General features: G+C 37.5%; 1 protein-coding gene across 8 annotated transcripts in view; it reads left to right on the top strand.

Moving 5' to 3' along the window:
• PTPRD (protein tyrosine phosphatase receptor type D) overlaps positions 1-22,060 on the top strand; it is a 542,415-nt gene that overhangs the window by 129,084 nt on the left and 391,271 nt on the right. The gene's annotated exons all lie outside the window — the stretch shown is intronic.

The following is a 22,060-nucleotide window of genomic DNA, read 5'->3' as shown; positions in this document are numbered from 1 at the left end:
GATGGATGTTGTTTAGAGTTGAATGAAGAAGGAGGACTAATTAGATTAAACAAACATCTTGGCTGAATACGAAGGATGATGAGTAATGGTTAAGTCTATTTGACTATGGAATAAAATCTCAAGGGAAAGGATGAGAGGCCCACCGCGTGAATCATTTGAACTGAGTGGCAGAAACCACCGTGGAGAGCTACTGTTTCTGAAATAATCAAGACTACATCAGCAAAGAGATATAAAAAGATCATTTAACAATTGCAAAACATGTAATTCTTTTTGCATTTTAATTGTACTGATTTGGAATGAGAGATGGAAACAGGAAGGATATTATGATAATTATAATAAAACAATTGCTTGTATTCTGGGATCTCTTTTCTCTACAGAGTTTGCAGTTTAACAAATGGATCTGACGCCACCGTTGGGCAGGGAATAAATTGGCTCACTTCCCTTTGGTGTATTTACTCAGGCCACTAGGCTCCTCTTTGTGGCCTAAGAGAAGCTTTCACACATTACTCACAGTCACCAACATTCTGCTTAGCTCAGAAAGTGCTTTCTGTTTTCCCAGCTTTGCTAGTGTTCTCTCCTTCTCCCTTTCTGACCGCATAGCTTTGCCCTTCCACATCTTACCTACTCTTCCAGCTCCATCTTTTCTGCTATCTCCATCCACTCTTATTTAGACCCAACTGTGTCCCAGGTACTTACAGGTAACAAGAAGACTGAGCTAAGTCACTTCTCTCAGAATAGTGGGAGAGGCAATAAAGATATAATCACAGCATAGGGAGGTATGTGCAGTAGTAGACGTATGCATAAGGTTATTGTTGAATTTGTAGGGAACATGAAGAGGGATGGTGGTGACAGAAACATACCGGAGGGCACTAAGGCAAAGCTAAGGAGCTTGGAGCTTGCCTGGTAGATCAGTGATTCTCAACCTGATTGTACTTTGGAATCACTTGGGGATAAAATATAGCTGTCTAAGCCCCACACTGAGCATTTAAATCAAAATATATGAAAGTAAGGACCAAGCATAGGTATTTTTAAAAAATGTCCCTCAGTTAGTTCTCAAACCCAGCCCAGCATTACCACCTAATAAGGGAAGCAATGAAAAATGTTAAACTGGGAAACGATGTGGTCCAACTTGCATTTTTGATAGATCACTGACAGTTGGGTAGAGGATGAACTTGAGGGTGAGTTGCTCTAAAAGCAAGTAGGGTAAGGGTCACGATGGTCTGAAGTGTGGCTGTGGTTATAGGGTAAAGAAAGGCCAGATACAAAAATTTTTTAAGAGGATTAAAAACTTGCAGGAATTGGTGATGGACTGAACTTGCTAAGTACTGAATGAGTCATACGGGAACAGCTAGAGAGGAGAAGTAGCCAGAAGAGTAGATACTTCTTTGTGTATTTCTCTTCCACCCATCCCTCCTCTGCCGGTACATCTAATGCACTTCGTTATGGTTTTTGTGTCTCTCCTAACAGTTACCATAGTTGCCATACATCACTTTGAGACAGACTTAATAGACAGATTCTAATTTTAGTTTGTCTAAAATTCTCACGTTCCATGCCCTGGGGGGCAAGTGTATTTACTCACCTCAGATCCTGCCTCCTTGCCCTTGTCCCAAAACTGGACCTTGAATACAGCCAGGGGTAGCAAATTCAATGCCCGTAGTGACCAGTCAAGTAAAATTCATTATTGAAGCAGCAGTTCAGCTCTTTGGAAAGTTTGTGCTGGATTTCATGAGAGAAGCAGCGACCCAGCCTCTTCTTACCATTCGGGAATGCATGTCCAGGATTTTCTGATTTTCATAGAGAAGCTTGAAGTCCAGATTTATAGGTGAAATATCCCTAATTTTCACATATTTACTTGAATTAAAAATCATTAAGCAACAGTAACACTGAGGCCAAAGGAAGAACACCTTTGGGATGGATCTGGTGTGGGACCACAGGTTTTCAATCTCTGTGTAGAGTCTCCGTAGAAGTTTGTAAATTTGAAATGAATAAAATTTCTCAATCCCAACGGTTTCCAGCCCTTTCGGTGGTTAACAATAGCAGAAAATTTAACAAAGCACCAACAGCAAACATTTGGGCTGATTCTGTTTTTGGAAAGTGAGTTAGAGAATGGATTCCATTACCAGGTATCTCACGCTGAAATATAAAGCAGAAGGGCAAATTTAAAGTCCTTTATCTGCAATTGTATAGATACTTCTGGAGAATGCGAATTGGGGATGATGAATTATTTATTTAAATCCTTCTGTCCCCAGTTTAGTACATTCTAAAGCAGGCCAGGTTTAATGACCTCAGGTGGCCCCTCATCGCCTGAGGCTGGGGAGAGAGGCTCCCACTCCCTCCTTCTGATTTCATCTATCCCCTGGTGTCAAGCCAGCGTGGTTGCTGGAGCTCCTTTTTCTCTCAGGGGCTGCTCTGGCTACCTAATGTGAAGCTTCAGAATGTTTAAGGCTAAAGAGCAGTTGAACAGTTGTTCAGCCAGTGAATTAGCATTTCAAAGGCCAGTGCGCAGGAGGGCACCGCCCAAGTGAGCAGCTTGGTGGAAACAGACAAGTTTACTCATACAGTCTTGTCTGGGTAATAAGATATTTCTGTGAAAATGACTTTCCCTTTGTAGAAAGACTAAAGATTTGGTACTAAAAATTTTTGCTTTATCCGTTTTGATGGAATTCTTTCTAGAATGAACCTTGCACCACTTCATTAATAAACAGATCAAAAATGAAGCATGATTGTTGCTTGATCATTTATTTGGGTGACATTCACCAGGAATATCAATTTTTTCTATTTTCTTCTGTTATATTGAAATGTCCTGAAGAATTACTGTGGTATATAGTTGGCTGGACTGCTGCATTTTTGTAGGTCTGTATATGTTTTATAATTTTAGTCTGAAGAAATATGGTATAGTGGAAAGGCATTAGCTTCTAAATAAAAATATGTGGGCTTAGATCCTGTCTTTTGCTATTTACTAGATGGGTGGTCTTGGGGAAGTATATTAATCTCTCTGAGCATAATTTTTTTATTCAGTTAATATGTATTCTACACCTACTACCTGCCAGCATTTTGTGGGTTGCTGGGAATTAGATAGTAAGCAAGATGAACCCATGTCTTGCTATAGCTTCTAATCTAACCTTAGATTTTTTCATCTGTAAAACAGGGATAAGAACCTTATCCTGCACTTGTTTCATGGGGCTTAACTGTGATAATGTGGGTTAGGTACCTGGCAATGATTAGGGGTTCATAATTAGTAGATGTACCTGCAGGATTTGCTTCTCCTTCCTGTGCTTATTTGCCAGTGACTTCTAATTCATTACACAAACTATTTATACAAAGCTATTTTCTTCCAAAAACCTTTTTTGCTCGCACATTGTAATTCACAGATGTTGTTCAGGTCTTGAAGTCTGAGCTTCTTCCCTTTCTCCTTTGTAAATGTTTTGCCTACATGGTCCATAAGTAATTCATTCATTCCAGAGATATTCCTATACTAGGTTTCTGGGATACACTGTTCAGTGACCAAAACAACAACAGAATCCTGCACCATGAAGGTCACCTTCTAGGAGGCTCAAAGTTATGCAGAGGCCAGAGTAGAGGAATCGGGACTCTGTGTGTGTGTGTGTGTGTGTGTGTGTGTGTAAGTGTAAGAGGGGGGATTCAGATACAATTTAAAATTGGGTGGTCAGGTCAAGGTAGACTTCATTGAGAAGGGGACAGTTAAGCAGATTTGAAAGAAGGTGGCAAGTTAGTCACGGTGGGGGTTAGTATTCTAGGCAGGAGCCAGTTCAAAGACCCTAGGGCAGGAGCTTGCCTGGCATTGCCCTAGGAAATGCAAGGGGAATAAATGGAACAAGGGGTTAGAAGGAGAGACACCTGGTACGTAGAATCTATAATGAGGAGAATCAACCTAGTTGGGAATTCAGGTCCCCTGGAAGCAGTAGTGAGTTAAGATCCTATTGGCGATGGTAGGATGTAAGAGCCTACAAACAGAAAAACAGCTTGTGCCAAGGCCCTGAAGCCAGGGGAGCCTCACTAGTGTCTGGAAAGGACCCCAGAAAATGGGACTGTAGCAAAGGAAAATGGTAAGCTATTCAAGTAAGAAGGTGAAGATGATTATATTTAGGTCTTATCAGGATTACTCTGGTTACTATGGAGAATCTGTGATTGCTCTTGATGACAGTGATGATTCAGGTGCAAAAATCCTCTCCTAAAGTGACAGATTTCCATTCCTACAAAGCAAAATAAATTGGAAAGAAAAAGTGGATTATGTAGACCATCTCTTTAGGTTTGTGGCCCACTTTTTACCTGATCCACTCAGACATAGGGCCAAGCATTCATTATTATGGCCAATGTAAATTTACCAGGATCCTCTTACCTGTAGCATTCTGATCGATTGACTGATGCAAAGTCTGCTGCTACTGAGTTCCTGTGGACCTCACAGCAAAGGCCTTAGTCATTCTCGCCTAGTCCTCCAAGTCTGAGGCAGTGGATAAAAGTTTTAGCTGGACGAGATGGGCACTCAGTTCCAAAACAAACCAGATATGAGAGTTTAAATCAGATGTTTGTATGAGCCTGAAATTCTGGCACTGGTCAATTAGTAATGTAGGAGGAGTTGTGATGAATTTTTTTTTCCGCCCAAGTGTTTAACTTTTAATTCTCTCAAATCCTATTTTATAACTAAATTTAAAAAACACACTCCCATAGGTTTCTAAGAATGCATTTATTTATTCTGACTTTTTTTTTTATACAGATGGTATTTTTTTTTTAATTAATTAATTTATTTATTTTTGGCTGTGTTGAGTCTTCGTTTCTGTGCGAGGGCTTTCTCTAGTTGCGGAAAGCGGGGGCCACTCTTCATCGCGGTGCGTGGGCCTCTCACTATCGCGGCCTCTCTTGTTGCGGAGCACAGGCTACAGACGCGCAGGCTCAGCAGCTGTGGCTCACGGGCCCAGCCGCTCCGTGGCATGTGGGATCTTCCCAGACCAGGGCTCGAACCCGTGTCCCTTGCACCTGCAGGCAGACTCTCAACCAGTGCGCCACCGGGGAAGCCCCTGACATTTTTGACATACTTAGGAATCAGTATTGTCTTTGTATATTCAGATTTTATTAACATAAATCCAATTCAGTAGAATTAGGTGCATCTTAGCTAGAGCATCAGCTATCTGATTAAGTAAGTTGATTGTTTGCTGCTGGGACTACCCCAGCACTGCTGCACTTTCAGCTCACTTTGCCCTTGCCTTTCTCACTGTCCATTGTTCTGGATCCATGAAGCAATCTCTGTCAACTTTCAGGGAGCCTTTCATTCCTATACTGCCCAGCATCCTTCTAAGAAAAAGATAAAAGGACAAACAGTGCTTAAAATAACACCTGTAAAGATTTTTACAAAGCCTTTCAGATTTTAAGACTATCTTATGTTGTTTATTATTAAATACAGCCACACAATCGATAAAGAGCAAATCAAACTATTTGCTATAGAAATGACAAAAATATAAACCTTTTTTGGTAATGACTTTTTTTTCATTCAGAACAAGAAAATGCTGTTATTATAGGCTATGTTTAGCTTTACAGTATCCAGTCAAAACACTATTTTCCCAAATTACTTAGGACCGTTCTTTCCCCATCTCCTTCAGTCTAGTTACGTGATACATCTGTAAGGCAGTTAGATTGATTTGTCACAGTCTGCATTCCATCTACCCCCTTACTTCCTGGTTGATTTTTTAAAATTTATGTACAGTAAAATCCATTCTTTGTGGTATACAGTTCCATGAGTTTTGACAGATGCATAGAGTTGTATATCCACCACTGCAGTTACATAGCAGTTGCTTTACCCCAGAAATTCCTTCACACCACCCCACTATGTAGCCTTTTGGCTTCCACCTTTTTTCATTTAACAAAATGCACTTAAGATTCATCCATGTTTGTTGCATGAATCAATAGATTGTTGCTTGAGTGGTATTGCATTGTATATATACACAGTTTGTTTATCCATTTACCAGTTGAAAGACATCTGGGTTGTTTCAAATATTTAGTGATTATGAATAAAGCTGCTATAAACATTTACGGACTGGTAAAAAATAAATTTTAATCAGTCTCTGGTGCAGTGGTTCTGGGGACTTTCAAAAATAACAAAAAACACAGATGTCTGGGCCCCACTCCCAACCAGTTGAATCAATTTCTGTGGATAGGGCCTGGGTTAATGGTTTTGTAAAAGCTCCCCAGGTGGTCCTCTTGTGCAATCAGGGTTGAGAATTAATGCTTGGAAACATGTGATTATTGTATTTTTGGTAAATCAGCTCTCTAGGGTTTTCTTTATTATTTTTACTTGGCGTGGTTTAGTAATTATATTTAGGTAATATAAGATTATGCTTCAAATTACTTGTTTCTCTTAAGGATTTAATTTCATTTCAAGGCGAGAGTTACTGTATGCTAATTAAACCTTTTTAAAGGTGCACTTACTGAGGTTTTAAGTAGTCATGATAGAAATATATTTATAATATGCCAATTATATCCCTCAGGAATATTTTAATAATTATATATTTCATTAAAAGGAGTACTTGTTAGTTATATAGTGTAATTATATGTTTGAATAAACCAGCACTAGAACTAAATGAGCTTCCTTAATTACCAAGACAATTATTTTATATTGCTGGTGAAATATTATCTTATATATATTGGTAGTGAGTTCTTACAATGTTTTAAAATGGTATTTAACAACAATTTAATCAATTATGTTGAGTTAAAGAGTGAAACAACATTAAAATCATTATGAATTGGGCAACTGAGATATTTTACATTAAAATAAAGACATTTTCACATCAAGTATAAATTATATAAGAACACAGGGGGGTTTAAAAATTTCCCTGAACCAACTAAAAATGTTATTTGAAAGCTATGTGCTTTGATGATCAAAATGCTTACCAAGATGAATTTTCAGTTCTGTCTTAACTCTAAGCCTAGTTTTATTCAGTTGATGGAGATCCTAAGAATAATTCTGTGAGTACCACATGTTAGAAGGTCCTTCACAAGTAAAGTTGCAAGAAATAAAGTCTTTTTTTTAAGATCTAATTAACTTTATTCAGTAATTCATGAGAGGAGCATCACGCCATCTAATAACTAGAAGGGTACCCCAGAAATAGTCTTTTTAATAAAAGACTTCTCCGCAATATTGAAATAGATTCTATTTACGTGAATAATTGTGAATTCTAATTTTAAAACGCATTCATGATAAGAAATGAAACTTAATGTTGATATTCTCTTGATGTAGCTCTTACATTCTAATGCTAATGACCATGAGCTATTTACATATTTGCCCAAGGACATTTGGGAGAGCCAGGACTTTCAAAGGTGTGCTCTCCTGCAAAGGGTGGCAAAGAAACTCATTACTAGGGGTACATAATGCCCACTATTGCCCCCCCCCAAAAAAAACAAAGCAACAACTTTCTAGTATTGGTACTAGAAAGAGCTGACATGTATTGAGCAGTTCGAATGTGCATGCACTGTGCTTCATGAGGGTTATCTCATTTAATCATTCCAACACTCCTGTGCTTTAAAAACCGTTATTATCCTTGACTATAAGATAGGGTAAATCACAGGTTAGAGAGGTTAAGTATCTTGTCCTTAGTAAGTTGCTGTTTATAATACAGTGGTAAAGCCCTGATTCATACCTGGATAGTCTGACTTCAGAGACCATAGACTTGATTGCTATGCCACATTCTGTTAGGCATCATTTGCCCCATTCTACTAAATTTAAAGGAACCCTATTCTGTGCTCCCTTCACACCCCTTACTTATTTTATAATGCTAGACACATTTTTTTTTTCTTTTTGATTCCTGTATTCCTGTATGTGTATACACATACCCTCCCATTAGGGTCTAGATGCCTTCTTCTCTGTTCCAGGAGCATTTGAACATTGCCTGACACTCAGTAGGCTCTCAATAACTGCTTGGCTGATTAAAGAACAGATGTAAATTTCACACAGAGCATCCATTATGTTGGGTCGAGATCCCCTCTTCATTTCAGAGGTGCCTCAGAAGGCTTTTGGAAACTCAGTTCTCTTGCTTGGTTCAGAGCTGGCTTGGTCTGTAAGGTATAAAATCCAAGCACCTTTTATCCATGGGTAAGTTTGAATTTACTCCGTAAGTATAATGCATTAATAATTACAAAACACTGTACAAGGAAACCCACTCTATGACTTGGCTTTGTTCTGAAAGAGAAAATCACAATTAATGAGGGATGAGGTGAGTGGGACCAATTATGACACTGTGGTCTGCATGGCAAGTTTTTTTTTTTTGCCTTGGGAAAGAGTTACTTAAAATTTTTCATTCTAGATGATAATTACTGATCATGCTATAATAGTGACCATGATTAAACAAGATAGTATGAGGTCCTTTCTCTCTTTGAGGAACACCCATTATAATTAGGGAATCAGACCATAAAACCTTAAATTCCAAAGTAGAATTAGAAGGTGGAAAGGAAGAATGTCTAGAGCTTTGACTACTCTTGTCTTCAGGGTTGTGCCCCCTCCTTCTTACTGCTTGCTTCTTGTCCGTAGTTCTTTCTTATGAAGTCTATGAATTTTCTGAGACTATACTAAGTAATTTAAGGAATAGTTTCCCCAAGAACAGTGTAATCAGGGAACACTGCTATTTTCTCATAGATTTTGAAAAGCTTTCTATTCTTACATGCTTACTTTGAAGTAACTCAAATCACAGAAGCAGGGTGGCCAAAGGGACACATTTCTGTCTTTGGTCCATTGCTTGCTTTAGAGAGACCGAATTCCATTTAAAATCTGCAATTCTGATGCGGTGTTAAATATCCACTGCCTATCCAGGTAACACCTTTTCACAACCTTCTGTCACCAAAGAATCGTTCAGGTGACCTTATATTTTTGCTTAAAATAGTGCAGGATTATATCCCCTTAATTTGTTCTGTAATAGATCCACGCATTTTACTGCAGCAACTAAGAAAAAGAGTGTTGTCCTTAAGGCTCTATCCTCAAAATAGAAAGTTTGGATAAAGCTAATTGATTGTAGGTTTGCTGTTGTTCATTATCTTAATTAGTCTAGGTAATTAAATCATTAATTGATTGAAGCTGATCCCTTGCTAACAGTAAAACTCAGTGCTTTTTTGCTTGATCCCATAAGAACTGCCATTTCAGTTCTTCATGTACCTCTTTTTTTGTGGCGTTTTGTGCGTTGACAGACCCCGACAGTGGGCACCATGTCACAAGAGGATAACACTAACCTGTGGACAGAGTTGCTGCTTATGAGATGCATCTCAGTGGAATCAGGCAGCAATCCCAACCTGGCTGTGGCTAATTAACACTGGACAGTAAACCACTGTGCAGATGCAATCCATTATGGAGACAATCCTGTCTGGCAATTAACTTTCATTGTTAGTTGTGTTTTGCTTGGGTACCTTTCTGAAACTGTGGATTTCCATCAAAGGGTTCTGACACCCCTTCCTGCCTGGCATATGCCCACGCATCTTTAGTCTTGCGCCGCAGTGTTCCAGAGGTGAGCACTTTTTCCTCACACTCAAATTCAGAGCCTTGGGATGATCACTCTGTTTCCTAAATATGAAGTTCTTTTAAAACTTCAAAGCTGCCTTAGGACGGAGGGAAGAGGGAGGGAAGATGCCGAGTTAGAAGGCTTCTAGTGAATTGGCAAAACCAGGAACACTTGTCTTCAGGTGCTGAAATATGAGATGTTTTAACAGAGCTATTTCAAGTCTGAAAAGTTGGCTTTTAAAATGAATCACTAATCCGATAATTACAATAACACTAGAATCAGACTAAACAAAGGAAAAGGTAAGGCAGTAAGAAGTTGTTTTACCTTGGAATACATTTCAAACCTCCTTGTCAGTCCTATCCTATCTAATTTCAGAGGAACTTCTGTGGTAAGCTTGGTTACCAAGATCCCTTCAATACTATGAGGTTTTTCTTTTTTTTTTTTCTTTTGATGTTCTTTCTTATTATGTTCCTCTTGAGGAAAATTGTGGAAGTAATGAAATTCATAACTGGCTTCTTTTCTCTTCTCTTGGACCAAGTCTGGCAGTTACTTGGAAGAATTCAAGTTCTATGATTTTTCTGGTTGATAGTATAGCAGTAGTAAGGCAGCTAAAAGTAGGTTGAAATGAATGCCTGGCTTGAAATTTACACATATGGATATAACGTTGCCTGCGTGCTCCTAATCAGAGTTAGCTGTTTTTTATTATTATTGACATAGCTTTCAGACGGCTCTGCTCTTGGAAAAATATAGCAAACAAATATGAGTCTTTTGTGCTATTACTGAAAGAAATTCCTAGAAAATTATAGTATAATATCATGCATAGTTTACTGTGGCTACAATTTTATCCAGTAAGCATTAACATGGGATGTATAATTATAAAGGCATTTTCTATCTAGACATAAATATGCTTCCTTTAAAACTCTTTTACATGAATATGATAAATTATGATTCTGTATTCTCAGTATAATATGTGTTTAATTGTTTTCTAACCTAGGAAGCAGATATGTCTTATATATCCCTCTTTGCTGTTGCTTATTCTATGTAATAAAGAGACAAGGAAATGCTGGTTTAGAAATAGAAAATGATGTTCTCTAAATAATCAGAAATAATTTAAAATGCAAAACTCTTATTAGTTGATACTTTAACCTTTGGGAATTTGTTTCTTATAGGTATTCTTCTGTTTTAAAACAAAAAGATACTTTTGTTTCAAAATAGTTTTTAGAAAAGTGATTATACCTGTTAAGAGAATCAATGTGTTTTACTTGCAGGAAGGACATGAATTTAAGTCTTTGGATGGGTGAGATGTCAGAGGCTGAACCTTCTTAAAATTTATTGAAAATCAGAGGATTTTATGAGAGACATTGATAGGAGTATGTTGTAACTTATTTTACATGGACATGATGGATTTTATATAGTTATGACTTGTGACTAATAGTGAAGAAAGAAAGATTGCTCTGTGAACTCTTTGTTTATCAAAGGGAGTGCAGTTGATCAAGGTGAGAGAGGAAGACAGCTTATACTCTGGTGGTCGCTGTGGAATTGAAGAGAAGTGGATAGATGCCAGAAATGCTAAGAGAGATGACATAAATGAAAGTTAATTATTTTATCAGGGGTAAGAGATAAGAAAATGTCAAGGATGACTCCCAGATCTCTGTTATGAGCACCTAGTTGGGTGATGGTAGTATTTATTGAGATAGGAAGCATTAGGGGGAGGATGGAGTTGTTTGGGTTGAATGGAGAATCATGAGCTTGATTTGGGACACACTGGATTTGACCTGCCTTTAAATAACTTAGTGGAAAAGCTAAATAAGCAACTGGATATGTGGATCCAGATATGAGAAAAGAGCTGTAGTCTGAAGTTAATCTCTTGAAATTATAAATGAGAAGAGACAATATCACCAAAGGAGAGAATAAACAAAGACCAAGAGTTTAGGAACCAATCCTTGGGGACCCCCTATTTATAGAGGATGAGTATAGCAGGTGAGATCAAGGGGGAAAGGAGAAAGATAAACTAGAGAATAAGGGAAAAATCCAGGTAGGTCATGTTTTAGAGACCAGGTGCATAGATGTTTGGAGGAAAGATGCTCTCAGATGCTATTGAAGGGTCTGGAAAGTGTTTATTGAAATTTGGTGACATAGGGAACATTGATGGCATTAGGGAGACTTGGAGTGCTAGAAATGAAGGAGTGCAGTGGATTATTTGTTTAAGGGAGAGGTAGAATAAATACAGAGAATTCTGATTCTGGAAGTATTCATCCTCAGCTCATAAACTCATAGCAGAATCTTTTTTTATGTAGTATCATAAGTACACATTTAACAAAAAGAAATCTTTAAGCTTCTAGGTTTCTAGACTTTATCATTTTTCTTCCCTTTTCTGCTGTTCTCTTCAAAGAAGAGTCAACGTATCACCATACTGCATATTTGGTCTGGGGAGGAGGTCTAAATAGTTTTTCGGAATCACAGTTGGTATCATCTCCAAAATATTTCTTCATGATGTAGTCTCTGACCAGCTCTTTTGCATTTTGTTTGATGAAACATTCTTATACTCCCACTCCAATTATGCTGATCTACTTAAAGTTCTCCAAGTAATTGGAGATTACATTTATAAATATTAAACATTTTTCCAGTCAGTAGGGTTGATTCAGGACTGCTGAATCTGCCTGAAATGTTCTTCTCCCTCTTGCTTGTAATTGCCCCGCTTTTATTATGCCTTGCCGTAAAGACCCGGGGAGAATCTCTTGTGTGCCTCTACTGTACAAATTTCTGTAATAAAGCTTCCAACTGTCCTTTTCTTCCTCCCTCCCTCCCTTTCTTTTCTTTCTTTTTTCTTCTTTTCTTTCTTTCTGTCCCTCTCTCGGCAGTAATTGAGACAGTACTGTGGTAAACACATAGAGCATTCAGGTAGGTTAAAATACTTTGGAGGGAGGGAATGCATATTATAAGAATTAAGGTAAAAAGGAAGAACAATATGTAGAGGACAGTAGGAATCTTTGGGAAATCATCATGCATTAACATAGATATAATTATTGTCTCTCATTATAATAACTGAGTTAAAATTTTAGATGTGTTATTTTACCTTTCCAGGGTTGGATACTTTGTTTTACCCCAGGCAACTAAGGATTCTTAGTCCTTCTTTCTCCTAAATTATGGCACAAAGAAAAGTTTTACCTTCAGTAAAAATCCCCGACTTGTATGTTTCTTCTTCATCTGGATTAAATTGTTGACAGGCAAAAAAGGCAATGGTATTTACAGGTTAGAGACACCTCAAATAAACATAATTAGTGTTCTAGCAGCTCCAACACTGGCTGAAAGTTCTTTGAAAGCAATATGTCAGATTTAATGCACCTTTAGTTTTCTTTTTGGTGTTTGTTCGCTGTTTAGTGATGTTAAAATCAAAGGTTTCTCTCTAATTACTCCCCATGAAAAGTCCCCCCCTCCCCCCTCCCCGACCCCGTGTACTTCTAGATTCAATTGCCTGTCTGTTTTTACAAATGAATGAAAACAATGACTATGACTGAAGCTCTGTAATACAATGTATTATTTTTCCCACTCCTTAGAAATAATAAAATCACACCATAATACATCTTTGCTATTAACAACTGACTTCCAGTGTGCTGTGGAACCGTGTAATTGAATAACACTTTTTGTAGAGGGAGAGGTTCAATAGAAGAAATGAATTTAAGTACCTTATGATGATAAAGCAGTCACTTCATGATTGTGAAAGTTCTGAAATAGAAAAGCTGCCTTTGATTCCTCTTGGCTGGCTACTTTTCTAAATGGAATTTGAGAGTTTACTACAATACAGAAAATAATAATTTAGATACCTTTTTACTGATGGCAGCACAGTTTCTTAAATGAAAGTAATATTGTAGTATGAAGATAAAATTACGTAGTTTCCATTAAGATATGCACTAGCAAAATGTCACATGCAGTGATAAAAAAAAGTGAGTGCAATCTGGAAAACAGAAACTATTTGAAATGGCACATTGGATAATAAGGGATTTAAAAAAAAAACATTGATTACTGAGAGTTATATTGTTACTCAAAATTTGCTGATTTATTATTACATGCCCACATTTAAAGAATTCAGCTGTTATTTTTGGAATTGGTTTCTAACATCTCTGACATTTGAAAAAGATGCACTGTCAATAACATGAAGAACAGAAAGGACCTCTTTGACAGGCTTGTTTAAATAGTTACAGTAATTAGGATCGACGAAATGACCATTTTCAGTATACTCTCTTATCATAAGAGGTAACTCTTGCTGCGCTTTCTGTAGAGTTTAATGTAAAATGTACTTCCTAATCGTGCAGAATATTACCACAGAGTGTGAATATTTTGTGGCCATTGCACTAGCCTTCCTTTTCAGTAAAGATTGCACTGAAGCGCTGTGATGGGTAACATTTTTGAAAATAGCTCATTTCGTACAACTCAGTTATCTAATACACTAAACATTCATATCGAAATATGAAATTGTATTCATGAAACTCACTGGCTCAACCAAGTAGAATCACAAATCAGAAACACTTGGTTTTAATTTCTGTAAGTTTTCTTAAGGTTATTTTCAAGTGTCCAATAAAATCAGTTTATTTCCCCTTCTCCTTTGTTAAGTAATGCTAATAAATGTACTCTAAATGACCCATTTAGTGATATCTGAATCTGGTTTTTAAGGGAAATGGAAAAAAATGTCCCCAACTACTTATAGTGAGAAAGTACTGATTAATTGAGAACACTGACCATCTATTTAGAGTCTTTGAGGAATTAATCTTTTTATTTTTAATTATATGCAATGTATTGATAATTTCTTGGTCAGCTTCGTCTTTCTGTCAGGGATATGTCGAATGTCCCTGCAAAAAAATCAGCTTGATTTAATAACTAGCCAAAGAAACTGTTTAGCATCTGTCCCGAAGGCAAAAAGTTGAACTGATAGGTTTCATAAAGAAAATGAGGAATCATTATACAGGTCATCTGGATTTCATTACTTGTTAGAATTTCACTTAAAGCATCATCAATTCTCTGTTTTTTCCATTATTCAGGAGTTATGTAAAGGTGTTTATTTTGTGATAAAAATTTTGATAGGGTATTAGAAATTCATCCTTTAATCAAAGAATAAAGGACTCACAACTTCAAATGGATGCTGTTTCCTCATGAAGGATTTGCTCAGTCGCTGGAATATATGCTCCCAGTATTATGGGTGCTGATGCTGGTTCTGGGATGATGCTTACTAGCTTAATAGTATTTTTGTTAGCATTTTGAGATTGGGATCTCCCATATAATAATCACTTATAAGTTAAGGAAGGTTTTCCAATTAAAAATTTCTCCTCACACCAATGCCAAGTTTTACTAAATTTAGCCTTTTTTGACTCTTAAAGTGTGACCAAATGTCATTCATTGTGTCAGATAAAAAAGAAACCAATACTATAATGAAGTCCTATTGGAGAACTGTAAGGATGGGTTAGTGATCTACAAATTAAATAGTAGACTCAGTAGTTTTGAGAAATATGTACATTTGTAAGTTATCCCATGATTTAATCCTTTTACCTATGATTCTAGCATAAAGTCCAGATCATGGGATGATTCTTCTCCTGCTCTTACTCCTATCATCTTATCCAACCCAAGTGTATGTGCCATGATTCTTTAATTTAGAACTAACATCCATGAATTGACTATTACAGCGTCTTATTAATTGGACATTGTGGGGACAATAATGTGTGTGCTGTCATAGCAATCAACCTCTAAATCTCTACAGCTTGCAATCACAGACATGTATTTAATATTCACATTATATGAGGCAGTGGTGGATTGGTTGTTGTGGACCCATGTTTGTCGTCTCATTTGGAGGCTCACACTGAAGAAGCAGCCCTTATTTGGCATCTGCCATTCTTATGATAAGAAGTGGAAGCAAGATACTGGGCTAAGCCACTCAATCACACTTATAACCAATGCTCAGACCTAGTGTATGTCATGTCATATCCCATTGGCCAAAGCAGGATACGTGGCCAAGTCCATGACTGGGAGGTAGGCTTTGCCTCCAAGGAGGCAGCGTGAGTCACATGCTCATGAATAGGGGTATATAATCCTCTTATAGGCAAGAGAGTGAAAATATGGAAATAACTTCCCAGAGGTGGATAATACATTTGATAGCAGCCCTTGTAACTCCGTATTTGGTTAATTGTGAATTGTGGTTTCTCATTTTCCATTCTGGGCACTCTGGGACTTCCAGGGCCTGCTTCAGTTCCCCTTGGGGATTTAATAAGTTCCTGCCTTTGGTGACTTAGGAAGAAGGTTGCTGTGGTTATTGAGCAGTGGCAAGGTATTTACTGAGCACATTAAAAACAGGAAAAAGGAGAGAAAGCAAAGGATAGGATTGCTTGGCACTATCCCAAACTGACCAGATTGGTAGCAAACTATCCAGTTTCTTGCAAAAAGGCTGGTTCTTTTATTCTCCTGAATATTTCTGCATGCTCCCCCTGGGGTCAGTTTTCAGGCTGTTTCAACATGAGGTCACAGGTGTAGAATCCCCTCAGGATGCGATTGAACATAAGCTCACGGTAGCATTTCCGTGCTCAATGATAAAAAGAATCCTTTTGTGGTTTTCTGGGGCACAAAATAAAGCTTGATAGAGTGCAAGCACAGATAAAACTTTCAACAGAAAATGATTGAGGGATATTGAGATCCAGCTATTCGTTGATAAATATCCATCACGTTTACACTAGTATCATGGATCATAGGAGATGTACTTGGTACGTTTGAGCAGTTTGAGAGATCTTTCTCAAGAACTTGAAGTGTGACTACAGCTCTGATTTCTAACTGTTCCCCATCATTCATCCTCCCTCTTCTTGGTCCCTGAGTTTTATCTATGTTTCCAAAAATGTATGCATTATTATAAGCTCTAGAGCAGTTACTCAGAAATCTGAGTATAGCTCTGAATAACACATCTGACACACAGTAGGTGTTCAATATATAGTAGCTATTATAAATGTTACTACTATAATTTTTATAATTAAATGATCAGTTTTGATCCTCATTTCTTGTGTGAATTATATTTAAAACTGCTTGCCTTAAGTGAAAATCCACGTAAGCCTTACATTCATATATAATTTTAGATCATAAAATTTCACAAGTCTGTATTGAGTGCTTCCTGTGGACATGATGATAATTCACTCACAGCAGAAACTGTTGCAGAATGTGAGCGATACTGTCCAGACCTCAGAGGTTTATAGCCACCCATGCTCACCTATAATTGAATAGTTCATGTGCTTGGTGGTAATGGATGGAAAATTAAGGGACAATAATAATCCATCTTTAACAGTAAGTTCTGGTAGAAAGTCTTGAGAAGTTGTTCTAGTTATTTACTCTTCCCATCAATAATGTTGTGTCCATAAAGTTGTGTGCCTTCTCCCCCAAACACACGCACACACACGCACAGGGTAACCTTTTAAACGTCCAAAATCAACAATTGATTTACAATCTGGAAACCCCACCAAGTAAAGAATGCTTTAATTTATATTTAGCGAGCCTCATGATTCCATTTCATTGTGCTGCCAGATTTCTCTTCTTATTAAACTGATAATGGTACATGAAGGATCCTTTAAAAATCCTTTTCTCTCTTTTTCTTTCCAAAGTATAGTCAATCCTCAGAAATGAGACTCATTCCTTTTTTTTTTTCTTTCAACCAACCCTTTTATTTAATTTTGACCCTAATTCCATGGTTATGATTTTCTTTGGTACTAACTTTAAATTTTGTCAGAAAGCCAAACAAATATTAGAAAACAGGCCTGTGTTTATTGAGTAGGAGTAAAATATAATTTTGGTAGGGCAGAAAATGTAATTGTTGTTTTCATGCTTCCAAGAGCATTTTGTAACCGATTTGATTTTAAAAAGAAAGAGAAAACAAACTAAAACGAAGAACCCACTATTGGGAAGTCCAAAGGAGCACCTTACTCTTTTGTGCACCTCTGGCTGAAGCAGCAATATTTGATGACAGTTTTGGCAGGGCTATCTTAAAAAAGAGAACAAATTTTGTAGTTCTCAGAACCTGCAGCAGGAACAATTTGTCTGGATTCCTAGAATCATTAACAGCTCTCCATTTAACTTGGAATAAAGTAAAAACTCACCTTGACTTACAAGGCCCTAGGTGATCTAGCTCGTGTGTTTTTCTCTGCCTTCATCTTATATCAGAGTCTCCCTCACTCACTCTGTTTTGATAGTCTTGACACCTTCATGCACAGTCTTCCGTGTTCTTGTGATTCTCTCTCTGTTCAACCTAATTCAGTCTTTCTCACCTGCTTCTCTTCTGTAAGGTATTCCTTGACCATCCTGAATAGGACTATATCTTCTACCTCATCACCATGTCTGTCTAATTCCGAACACGTCACATTTTGATTACTGGGTTACTGCTGGTCCCCCCTCACCACACACACACTCCAGGGCTGTGGGAAGTGTGTCTCTTTTTGTCCACACACCTAGAATCTAATATAGTGCTTGACACAAGTAGTTGTTTAGTATTTGTTAATTAAATGAATGAATCAGTGAATTAGTAGGAAGGGGATGCACTGTATTTAAGATATCATACCCCCTTATCTGTAAGATGAGAGTAAAGGACCTTGCCACAGTGAACCTGTTGCAGAGCAAGGACAGTAGAGGCCAGATCTCTTCCTTTTCCATCCAGTGTCTCTTTTTCCCTACTGGGTTGTGATGCTACCTCGAAAAACCTACTGTAAGGATGGGCTTTAATCTACCCGCCGACTGAGTTCTGCTGCCCCTGAACATCTTTGCTGATCTACTTGCTGGAATGCCTCTTGGATTACACTTTTACTCTTTAGGTCAGATTTAGTACTGAGGTTTTTAAGGGGATCAAAGAGAAAACCCATATATACTAAGGAGCCAATAACATTCGATAGAATCTAGATTTTGGTGTGTAGCAGGTGATTGAGTAAAAAGTCCAACAGGAGAATGAGAGAATAGATAATAAATGACTGTTCATGCATTACTTTCATATATATGTATAGTTATTTCTAATTTAAGAAAGCTGGATATTCAGAAGGCTCTCATGAGTAGCAAGCATTGCTGATAAATTTAAAATATAGTTTAATTTATCAGCGATCAGTTTATCAGTTATCAAGGATCTTCTACCTTAGAATTTTGTGCTTCTATAAGATACAGCTATAATAGGTTTGATTTGTAGGTGAGAAGTTTAATAAAATGTATATCACTTATCCAGAGTTACCTATAATCATTTATTCAACTGACTTACTAATGAGAATGGCCCTTTATAATGCAAATGGCTATTTGATAGTGCAGATGAATATGAACAGACTATATGACAGACATTGTTGGTTACCTAACTGGTAGACAATTCATTCTTGCTTGCTAATAACAGAACCCAGATTTTATTTCATTCTAAATGGCTGTGTCTGCCAGGGAAGCCTGAGTCCTATGTGGTGAATATTATTGGTCCAAAACAATGTAGTCGTCTTACTTTCCCTTCTAAGTGATGCACTTAAACATAGGCATGCGATTGGATTCTGGCCAATAACAATCGGAAAATCCACTGGGAAGTTTTTGAAAAGGGTTTATTCACTCACAAGAGAAAGATACAAGACAGGGATGTTCCCTGAGTGTTCCTTTTGTACGTAGTGTTTGGAACTGCTGCACGCATCTGGAGACCACAAGGGGAGCAAATCCGCCCAGCGAGAGGGGCAGAGTGGGCAGATGGACGGGAGGACACTGAACGTTTGAGGCTGTCCTTGAGTTGCTGAATAAACCATTCTGCCTCAGGTCTTGTGAGAGAGAATAATATCCTTGTTATTGAAACCACTTTTTGTAGGGGGTTCTGCTACATACAGCCCCCAGTATCGTAACAGATGAAAGTTCTTTAGGTCAGCCAAAGAAGACTTAGCAGAGTTTACAATCCCAAATCAGTAGGCTCCAAGGTGAGAGAGAATTCAACACAAAAGCTGTATATTTTAAGGTTTAAAGCAGCTCTGATGGCCACCACAGAAAAAATGAACTAGTATGGAGACTACCAACATCAACAAATAATAAATATTTAGTATACACAGCTGGAAAAGACATCAGGATTTAAATTTGTGATCTTTGCTTTGTTTTCTAAATTTATGTAAAAATGTCTGAGTGAAAGCAAATAGTTTTCCTTGGCGCCTGCAGGAAACAAGCGTTTTTAATCCTGAAGAAAGTGTATCGTTCTTTGTCATTTTTATCTTTTTGCCAGTGGGCATGTTAAGATCCTACCTAAAAATAATTTTCTCGTTAATTCAACTTTTCTAGGAAAAATACGAAATCCCTGAACATTTATATTTCAGTGGGACTGACTACAAATCAGATTTTCCATCAGACTTTTACTCTGGAAGTTGCTATTAGTGTGAATGTTATCAGTATGAATTTGCTTTGGGGTTAGAGGCTTCTCTAAATTGGGTACCTCTGTGGATTTTGCTTCCTTTTGCTAAAGATGAAAAAAAAAAAAAAATCACAACTTTTCCATTTCTCTCCCGTGGCTCTTTTCTTTTTTTTTTTTTTTTCCCAACATCTTTATTGAAGTATAATTGCTTTACAATGGTGTGTTAGTTTCTGCTTTATAACAAAGTGAATCAGTTATACATATACATATGTTCCCATATCTCTTCCCTCTTGCATCTCCCTCCCTCCCACACTCCCCATCCCACCCCTCTAGGTGGTCACAAAGCACCAAGCTGATCTTCCTGTGCTATGCGGCTGCTTCCCACTAGCTATCTATTTTACATTTGGTAGTGTATATATGTCCATGACACTCTCTCACCCTGTCACATCTCACCCTTCCCCCTCCCCATATCCTCAAGTCCATTCTCTAGTAGGTCTGTGTCTTTATTCCCGTCTTGCCACTAGGTTCTTCATGGCCTTTTTTTTTTTTTTCCTTAGATTCCATATATATGTGTTAGCATACTGTATTTGTTTTTCTCTTTCTGACTTACTTCACTCTGTATGACAGACTCTAACTCCATCCAACTCATTACAAATACCTCCATTTCATTTCTTTTTATGGCTGAGTAATATTCCATTGTACATATGTGCCACATCTTCTTTATCCATTCATCCGCTGATGGACACTTAGGTTCCTTCCATGTCCTGGCTATTGTAAATAGAGCTGCAATGAACATTTTGGTACATGACTCTTTTTGAACTATGGTTTTCTCAGGGTATATGCCCAGTAGTGGGATTGCTGGGTCGTATGGTAGTTCTATTTGTAGTTTTTTAAGGAACCTCCATACTGTTCTCCATAGTGGCTGTATCAATTTACATTCCCACCAACAGTGCAAGAGTGTTCCCTTTCCTCCACACCCTCTCCAGCATTTATTGTTTCTAGATTTTTTGATGATGGCCAATCTGACCGGTGTGAGATAATATCTCATTGTAGTTTTGATTTGCATTTCTCTAATGATTAATGATGTTGAGCATTCTTTCATGTGTCTGTTGGCAATCTGTATATCTTCTTTGGAGAAATGTCTATTGAGGTCTTCTGCCCATTTTTGGATTGGGTTGTTCGTTTTTTTCTTACTGAGCTGCATGAGCTGCTTGTAAATCTTGGAGATTAATCCTTTGTCAGTTGCTTCATTTGCAAATATTTTCTCCCATTCTGAGGGTTGTCTTTTGGTCTTGTTTATGGTTTCCTTTGCTGTGCAAAAGCTTTTAAGTTTCATTAGGTCCCATTTGTTTATTTGTGTTTTTTATTTCCATTTCTCTAGGAGCTGGGTCAAAAAGAATCTTGCTCTGATTTATGTCATAGAGTGTTCTGCCTATGTTTTCCTCTAAGAGTTTGATACTGTCTGGCCTTACACTTAGGTCTTTAATCCATTTTGAGTTTATTTTTGTGTATGGTGTCAGGGAGTGTTCTAATTTCATTCTTTTACATGTATCGGTCCAATTTTCCCAGCACCACTTATTGAAGAGGCTGTCTTTTCTCCACTGTATGTGCTTGCCTCCTTTATCAAAGATAAGGTGACCATAGGTGCGTGGGTTTATCTCTGGGCTTTCTATCCTGTTCCATTGATCTATATTTCTGTTTTTGTGCCAGTACCAAACTGTCTTGATTACTGTAGCTTTGTAATATAGTCTGAAGTCAGGGAGCCTGATTCCTCCAGCTCCATTTTTCGTTCTCAAGATTGCTTTGGCTATTCGGGGTCTTTTGTGTTTCCATACAAATTGTGAAATTTTTTGTTCTAGTTCTATGAAAAATGCCAGTGGTAGTTTGATAGGGATTGCATTGAATCTGTAGATTGCTTTGGGTAGTAGAGTCATTTTCACAATGTTGATTCTTCCAATCCAAGAACATGGTATATCTCTCCATCTATTTGTATCATCTTTAACTTCTTTCATCAGTGTCTTATAATTTTCTGCATACAGGTCTTTTGTCTCCTTAGGTAGGTTTATTCCTAGATATTTTATTCTTTTTGTTGCAATGGTAAACAAGAGTGTTTTCTTAATTTCACTTTCAGATTTTTTGTCATTAGTGTATAGAAATGCAAGAGATTTCTGTGCATTAATTTTGTATCCTGCTACTTTACCAAATTCAT

The sequence above is a fragment of the Eubalaena glacialis genome, chromosome 9, assembly GCF_028564815.1.
Source record: "Eubalaena glacialis isolate mEubGla1 chromosome 9, mEubGla1.1.hap2.+ XY, whole genome shotgun sequence".
NCBI lineage: Eukaryota > Metazoa > Chordata > Mammalia > Artiodactyla > Balaenidae > Eubalaena > Eubalaena glacialis.
This window is presented reverse-complemented; position numbering and strand designations above follow the sequence as displayed.